Source organism: Prinia subflava, chromosome 3 (assembly GCF_021018805.1).
Source record: "Prinia subflava isolate CZ2003 ecotype Zambia chromosome 3, Cam_Psub_1.2, whole genome shotgun sequence".
NCBI classification, from domain to species: domain Eukaryota; kingdom Metazoa; phylum Chordata; class Aves; order Passeriformes; family Cisticolidae; genus Prinia; species Prinia subflava.
Genome location: NC_086249.1, coordinates 80,254,712 through 80,264,161, shown reverse-complemented (window position 1 = coordinate 80,264,161; position 9,450 = coordinate 80,254,712).

Genomic DNA, 9,450 nt, shown 5'->3' with positions numbered 1-9,450 from the left:
ATGATAAAAACACAAATAAATTATAAAAGCCATAGCACAGACCTTAAAAACAGGCTGGAGAAATGAACAACTGTGGAGTTCATTACCCTCTAATCCTTCAGGATTCACATTTCATTAAAGAGGAGATCATTCCAGGCATTGAGACAGAGCACTGAATTTGTAAGTCTCCAAGGCATTTCTAAATTTCCTATCAACTACAGGGATGTTGGAAATGGGTAGGCAGCTCATGTGAATTGAAATCACTCTTTAAACAATAATATTATTGTAACCAATTAGCAATTGCTAATTTAGCAGTAAATTAGCAAACACAGTGTTTGACTGGAAGAGAGTGTCTTTGCACAACAACATGACAGTTTTGTAAATCCTCTCCTACAGGAGATAGTTCTGCATGTCAAATTGTTAACAACACACTGCATGCACCACAAGGTCATGGAAAACCTGCCAGACATTACTAAGAACAAATCAGAGTCAAAGAACAGCCAGCTTTTGAATTAATTTTGCTAATAATGTACTGGGGAAATGGCTGTAGAAGCAGACGGCTAGGGATGTATTCATTATTTCTATAATTATTTATATTATAACAGTATATAAGTATTCCAGACAACTTTAAGCCTTCTTGGGCATGTTGCAGACACACAGGAAGAGATACTGCCTTAGAAACCTTAAAGCAAAACAAAATAGACAAGTGGAGGACAAGCAAAAGCAAAGAGGTGCCGTGACTTGAGGTGCAGTGACTTCTGACCAGGCAACACGTGAGAGATAGGAGGACACCCCACTTCACCTCCTCTGCTCTGCTGCTTGTCCAGCTGGCCTGAACTAGAACAGTAGCATCAAACACCCATTTTGTAAAAGTCCCCAAGATGGTCTGAGACACTCAAGAAGACATTTTGGATGGATCTGCCACCCTTCCGATTTGCTTATTCTACAGACAATGACATTCCCTTCCTGGTCCCACTACATAGGTTATAAGACAGGACATTTAAGAGGCATGTAGCTTAATTTGGCACTTATTGCTTTATTTTTAATAGAAAAACCATAAGCTGAACCTCAGGAGTTGTGTGCCTACCCAGTTTGTATGAATGTTTGCCTTTGTCTTCCCATTTAATCCCTGGTAGCTTTACATATGTCCTCTTCTTCAGCTGTATGGCAATAGCTCTCCAGAACATGGACAGTCTCCCTATATATTTGTGTTTTTCTTCAGAGAAACTGCAGCCATTTGACTTTTGCAATAATTGTAAAAATCAACATAAACTCATGAGGAGAAATTAGACAAACCCAGATGAATAGTCTGGTGCAAACTTTTGTTATGACAGAACAAATAAATCCAGCAAACAGATCCAAACCTTTTCATTATCTCATGCCCTCAGTGATAGATTGGGGAGAAAAAGATGGGAAAGAAGCAGGATGAAGACTTTGAAGAGGTCACATGCTTCCAAGGCCTGCTTCAGCTTCCTCTAACACATCATCTAGTGAAATCCAAATTATACCACCTATGTGAGTCCTGTTCTTGTCCTCCTTGTCATAGACCCTCAATTCCAGCTGCATATATATGATGTTGTGGACCTGCATTTAAAAAAGAAATTTCTTGGTGCCTTAGTGATTGTTAATTACAAAGACTCTGCAACTTATCTAGAAGTTTAGTACCTCTCCTTACAAAATATTTGTACACAGTTCATTGCTGGCTACAGCATAAGTGCAATGAGGTGCAGGACATGCACATCTAATCCATCCGTTCCCATCCTAATTTGCTGGTGGTGCCTTGATTTAGAAGCAAAAGTTAACTTGATATTAGTAGCTATCATTATTCCCAACTTGCTTTGTCTTCATACATAAATTGTTTAGTAAAACACCATATTTTTATTTGGTCTTGGTTACCCTACAGTGTTCTGTGTGCCTGAAAACCATCCCAGACCGTGCATTTCAAGTGGATGTGTAAACAAGAATTTCTTCACTAATCATACCTGTCACAATGGCTCGTTGTGTGATTAACAAGAATCTATTACTAGTGTGACTTTTACTTTTGAATATTCAGTTATAGTTGGTAACTTTTTGATTGCATCCCCACTGCTTGTTTCCAGGATTACTCTGGCATGCAGTGCCAACAGAGACAGGACCATTAACCTTCATTACTAAACCGAGTAGTGGAAATGCTCTGCATTGTCCTGGTACTGCTATTCAGTGTCATATTGCCAAATGCCTATTTTCTCTGACATTTCTTCTCATGACTGTAGATACTGTAATAGCTGTGAGACCTCTGCATTTTTATGTCCCTATCTTTAAACTAGAAACTTGTTGGGAAATAAATCTTTTTGCTGACAGTTTCTCTAGATTCATTAAAAACCTTTTCTGTATTCTTTAGGTTGCTGGAAAGAGACATAAATCTACAGGAGATGTTGAGGGAAATGGATGAGCAGTACAGCTGTAAATGCTTTACTAGGTTAAGTAAAAGGGAATGACATGAGAAATCCCTCAGACAAAGCCTTTCTTTCTGAACATATGGGCTACAAGAGAACTAATTTCTGGTTTTGTCTTGCTCTGGTGCATGTATTTTTCTCATGGTACACCTGAATAGAAACTGCTTGTAAATGAAAATCAGTTATAAAAAGGCTGTGTCAAGTTTCCCAAATGTTGATGCAAGCATTCATGCAAGATAAACTAAACATATATTTTAGTCATTTCATCAGGCATGAGTCTGAACTGTTTGTCCAATCTAGGCTTTCTTAAATTTATATTTCTGCTTTGAGCTGATTTAGTATTCAAGGAGCAAACATCCAACTCTTTAAAAATGAGATTCCCTTAAAATGTTAGCATTGAAATCCTGTGAGAGGTCCTGTTCAGGAATGAAGGCTTCACCTTTCCTTTTTTAAGAAGGTAAATAAGCTCCTTATGAAAATATAACTAGTTCATTTTCCTTAGTCAAATAATATGTTATGCTGCTAAAATGACATTTCCTTCATATTATAAGCAGTTTTGATTAAGTGAATCCCTGAGGACAGTTCACCAGAAGTAGAAAACTTGATTTTAAACTGATGAAAAATACAAATTTTATTTTCAGTCCTAAATGTGGGTAACTATGCTTGTTCCTCAACATGGACACCTTACGTGCATAGCTGCTGCAATGAGTGCATACACAAATATCAGACAATATTCAAATACCATATTAATTTACACAGTAGAATACCAATCAATCTCTGTCAGCACCGACTATGTGATTGCTGGATCATTAGAGTTTAACTCATTGAGCCCAGATATTCCTTTCCTTGTCTTCCTTTGTACACCTTCTGCCTTCACACACTCCCACACACTCCTGCTCAACAGCACACTCCCATGTGTGACACCAGGGAGGTGTCATTACTGTGCAGTGGCTACAATTCAGAGGCTGTATAAGATGACTTTCCAGACATTTGCATTTTTATTGTCAGTTTTCCTGGTGTTATTTTCAGTAAACCAATCTCCTATCTTAACTAGGAACAACAGCTATTTTTCTTTACTGTTTTCAGAAGTTAGAGACTGGTGTTGTGTACAGTTTTTTACAGATGAAATAATTAACTTTAATAGCCTACCTTAAAACTTAAGGAATAGAGTTGTCCTTTTCAGGTTGGCTGTCTTATCTTTAGTTATTGAAGTTTATCATTAATCTACAATTAGTATATGGTTTAGAGTGTAGAATAATTAAAATGTACATTTAACAATACCCAGCACAACTGATAATTGATATAAAAGAATGTCATGTCTTCAAATATTACTTTCCTGTTGGGCAGGAAACAAGAATGAAGCAGAAGTTATTAGTTCATTGCTCTATTGGATCATAATATTTTCTAACAATCTCAAAGAATAATAAAGTTTACATAGCTCTCTGATACACAAGCCCTGAGAAATTGTATTATTTCTGGTGTTCAGTTAATTTCACTGTCATATTGCTTTCACCTCATCTGTGTGGGTATGAGAAAATCTGTAGAGAATTCTTTTTTATTGCTAACCACTTACATTCCTCTTACATGCTGAGCAGCTAGGCTTGGACTTCGTATGTTGGCAAAAGTAGCTGTTGGTCATTACTGGAGTGGGAAGAGCACATTGTGGAGGAAGTCAGATTAAGATACTCCAGATTCCAAAGATGCTAGTATATAGGAAGGAAAAGAAGGAAATCTTTATGTTGTTAAAGGAGCAATTGCATGTTTTGCTGGGCAGTTCCAGAAGGAAAGTGAAACTGCTCAGCATAACATGCAGTCAAACCCAGCAGAACTCCACTGATGATATTTTTTTGTGTGTGGTTCTGTGAGATATCTGTCGTTTTTACAGATGGCTCTCTTGCATTTTTGACTGACTGTTAGTGGGCTATTTGCAAGTTCATACCCAGACAACTCATGTGATGCTGAGGACAGACTTACTGTGCTTGACCGTAGACCAGAACAATGCAAGTACCAAAGGATGGAGAGACAGTGAAAAGACCCAGAGGCTGGTGGGCAGCAGGCACCTCTTCATTCCTCTCACCATGGCCATTCTCCTGCCCAGCCTCACTGCAGGACAAGCCTTACACAGTCAGGGCTCTGCAGTGGTTGGTGGTATAATGTAAAAACGGACTCTGTTGTCAAAATAGCACTGATCAAAGATAATCTGTTTTATCTAAACATGCTGAAACTACAAGAAACCAGATGACTGGAGCTGCCCCATGCCTTCACTGGCACGGCCTCAGTGACACATAAGTTTTGGGAGCATCTTTCCCTTTCAGTCTTTTTGAAAATTAATTTGAAAATTAATAGCAGACTTATACTGTGTCCAATGTTTTGATGGATGTGAACTGCTGAATAACACAAAGTGCAGTTCAGCATTCTAATCTCTGTTATTAATACATAGATAATAATTATATTCCATTAGGAAATTGGCAGGATATATTCAATTCCTCTGGCTTGCAATGAAATTCATTAGCTTGGCAAAAAAAATGACCTTTTCCATTTCCAAAGAAGTAAATGAATTTTAGTGCTTCAGTCATAATAGTGAAAAACTCTTACTTCAAATAATTAACAAGTGGCTGTATGCCAGTATACATTGAAGGATGCCACTCAGTTCAAGTGTGCTTAGACTCCTAGAATGATGCACATCAGAACCAGGCGCAACGTGAGATGTAGGTCTGTGACATGCAGGACCATCATTCCTGTTTCATCCATACAGTCTATTTTAGCACTACTTCTGCTTCTTGTCTACAATATCCCAGTTATTTCAGGAATTCAAACATATGATGAAGAATTTGTTTCTAATTCCCATTGCAAATTGACTCTATAGTATTGTATACTCATATGTCTTTTAGTTAATATATTTCTAATAATTAATAGTCTCCTAATTAGTATATTTCCATCTTAAATATTTCCTCTCATTGTTCTTTGTATGTAAAGATAATCTTATCACTCTTAGCTTCCAATGTAAAGTGATTTTCTACCCCCAGATATTTTTCAATGATGTGTTTTTGCACTAAGTACAAAGTTGAAATACTAGCAATGTTTTTCTGTGCTTTGACTTTTTGAGGCAGAAATCTATTACCCACAGGACTAAACCTGCTATTTTCTGGGCACTGCAAGAGTCTTTCTTTACCAATTTCTCTCGGATTTCAAATGTTTACAGGTTCATTCAGTTTGAAGTAGGATTTCTTTCACTAAAAATACTAACGTGTGTTTTTCCACATTCACGTTAAAGTCTTTAGCTCTACATAACCTCAGAAAATGGTCTTTTGAAATCCTTTTCCATCTTGAGAGCCATTCTATCATCATTCCTCTACTCTGCATGAGAGGTTTCCACATCTTGCTTGCAATTCTAGTCCTTCCATCTCATTACCCACATTTCCTGCATTAGTCCACAAACAACAAAGTTTCCTTTTGACCTCACAGTATTTCCTAAGTCAATTGAATATAGCCAACCGGACCAATTCTTTCATTCAGACAAATACTTTATTTCCTGTGCTCTCCACTACTTTATTCTCTAGCATAGCCTTATATCTGACTACATCCTCATTTACATTGACTTTACCTTTTATTTATCAACACCAGTTGTTCACATAGAATATGTCTCTCTCAGTCACAACATGTTCCCTGCAACCCAGATCAATGTTTTTCTTTGTTTATTTTTCTAGTCTTGGTTGCTGAAGGTCAGTGGTCCAGACAGTCAGATGCAAACTCACCCCTGGGAGCTCTGCTCTTTCTGGGAACGCTTCCTGAAGGTTAAAACCCCCAAAGTCCCTAACTACAGTTTCCTAGGGAGGCTTTTTCTGTGTGTTTGGCCAGAGCTGGCCTGCACTTTATTATGTTTTATCTATCATGTAATGTGGAAAAACCATTCATTAATGTTTCCACTGCAACCTTCAGTGCAACATTACTTAAGTTTTTTCTTCTCCTTTTTTTTTAATCTGTAGGATTATGGACTTGCTTTTTTTCTGAGTTAAAAGTTACAGGATATCAGGGGTCTTGTCTTAAAGCATGCTTCAGTGTTTCAAAGATGCAGATGGGAATTAAACTACTAATTGCAAAAGAGCCCAGAGCGTTACAGCCTCAGGGAAATGTCTACACTATTCAACACCCTTTGAAAACCTCAGACTGTGCTTCTTCCATAAGGGAGCACCTCAGGGCTCTGGAAAACAAACCAGTGTGCCTTATTTTTCCCATCCATGAGTGGACAGTATTGTCCATAAATATTCTAGACAACTTTAGATATTGTTTATGTATTTTTGCAAAGCACTTGGAGGGTAAATACTCTGTATATTTGGCATGTGCCATCATTTGACAATGTCATCAGCATTTGGAAAGCCACCAATTTGTATCTTTCCTGTGATGATCAAGCTCCTAATAGGAGGATAAAACCACAGATTTCATTTTCAATCTAGTAATTTTTTTATTTCTAGATAATTATATTTCTAACATATTCAATACCCAGGATGACTTCTTGTTCCTCGACAAAGGGAGAAGCTATCAGCCCCTTTCTGCAGTGGGTTCAGGCAGAGGTGGATCTCAGGTGCAGTCCCGAGGTGTGACAGGTCCTGCTCCCACACTGCGTTTGGTGCTCCTTGTCAAGCTCACAGCCCATGTCCCAGAGTGGCACCCCCAAGGAAAAGGTCCCTGGCAAGGGGTCTGGAGGAGGGCATCCCACTGGATGTAGGTTATCCCAGAGCTCAGGGGCTTCTCTACTTCTCTGTGACTGTGAGGACAAGGAGAACATTACTGAAATGAGGGCTCTATTTCCAACATTGAGGCAAGGTTTTGGGGTAGGGCTGTGGGCATTGTGACCATGCTGGTTGCCTGGGTGAGGGCCAGATCCCCTTTTGTCAGGATCACCTCATCTCTGTGGGGCTGTGCTTGTGAGACAGAACCTCAGGTGATGCTGAATGATAATAAAATAAACATCTTTATTTTTAATAGATGGACAAAACAGACTCAAAACCAGACAGTATTTTCCTGAAATGCATGGACATTATTGAATACAATACAAATGAAGTTAAAACATAGATATCTATATTATGCTTCCTATCTGCTTTGTTAAGTATAATCTTAATATAACATTTCTGACACAGACAAAAATATACTTTTTATTTTAAACTACATCCACAAATACTGCCCTGATTAATAGCAGACTTACAATAACTTACTGACTGCACATGGAACTTGACCAATACACTTGAAGGGCAGAAGGAAAAATAAGTAACAGTTTTTTCCTATGATACTTCTATTTGAAATCCTAAATTCTTGTACTATATGAAAATAAAAGACTAAATCTGACTTTATTTGATCCACTTAATGTTTACATTCAGTTCAGGTTCACAAAAATATGGTTTGTTTATAATATGCATACCATCCCATTTGGACAAGTAGAGATGAAATAATTTTTTGACATGTCAGCTATGTTATCAGCCTTGATTTTATGAACACATCTCATGCAAAGGAGGTAAAAAATCCCTGTCAAATAAATGTTATTCACAAATGTTAAGAATATGAAAGTAAAATGTATGATTGCATCATGAATATTTTATTTTAAAATTGTAGGCTCAGAAATAATAACCTCAGTGTCTGAGAATGAGCTGTTTGCTTCACTGATTATAAATCCAATTTACTGTACTACTGTCCATAAATTGCAAAGGGGAGAAAGACTGATAATTCTTCTGAAAATACAACCTGTTTAAAGAATCACATCCTCTTGGCATTTTGCTTGTGGAAGTAACATGGTTTTTGTTTGTTTGTTTTGTTTGTTTTGTTTGTTTAGGTGTGGGTTTTTTCCTCCCCCCACAGCTATCAGTCACAGATATGGTCTTTGGTTTTATGAACAGCTCTGTACAAATTTAATGGTAGGACAGCTGAGCTAAGGCAATAAACCCTGTAAACAGACTTTGCATGGGGCTATTTGGTTAGGCTTTTGTTGTCCATCTAAGCGGGAATACTGCATAAAATCACATCAATTAAAAGAAACTTCTATAAGATAGAACTTGTAAAACATTCTGATAATGTTGAAAGCATCTGGTTTGAAATCTTTGGACTAACATTTTTTAACCTTTTTTTTTGAGCATTTAAAAACCATTTATATTTTTATGGCAACAATGGAATACAAAAGAAATATAGTTTTATTTTTCAATCAAAATTTCATGAATTATTCCAGCTCAATCTCATTCTCTTTCCTTTTTTCCTCACAGCTGGGCATTTTGAAATAAGTAATATCGAAATGTTGCTATATTCAAAGCATCTGATCACTATGCAGCATTCTCATTGTGAAATTCTAGCAATCCTTGGACAAAACTGAGGTAAGAGAAAAGTTTTTAGGAAGGCCTACAGGTGACTGTAAAATGGGATCCTCTAACTTAATTTGGAACAGCAGCATAAGGCATTGGCTATGTAAGCAGGTAAAACTGTGACTTGATATTTTCCCATAAGAAGGGATTCAGACTAAGGGATTTGGGCTGAAAATGGAGAATAATTCAGCGGTGGCTCTGTTCTTCCTCTCTTTCCTCTACAAAGTCTATTTCCTCATCTCCTGTGATTCATGGGGGAATTAATACTGCTGGGCTCGTGTTTGGTCTGTGATACTCAGCACTCTGAATTTCGTTAGTAGCCTCTTCACTCACCTCACAGGAATTTTTCATTTCTTTGCTATATTGGCTCTTCTGAGTTTTTAGTGCAGATCCTGCTTTTGATTCCCTCCACCCAGAGCATACTCCACATTGGTAAGCACAGTAGTACTGCAGGTCACAATGCATATTCAGAACTGAGTTGCAATTTTATGTTTTAATGCAGCGTAAGGAGAAAAAAGATCAACATTTATGAAATTAAATTTCTCTACATATTAAATATATATATATATGTTGTTAAGACTCCACAAAAGGAGCAAAACTTATCTAAGGATTCAATCTTGTGAAAGCTTATGTCAATATTGAAAGCACAAGTTGATGGCTTCTTCCTTTAGCAGCAAAACGTATTCTTACAT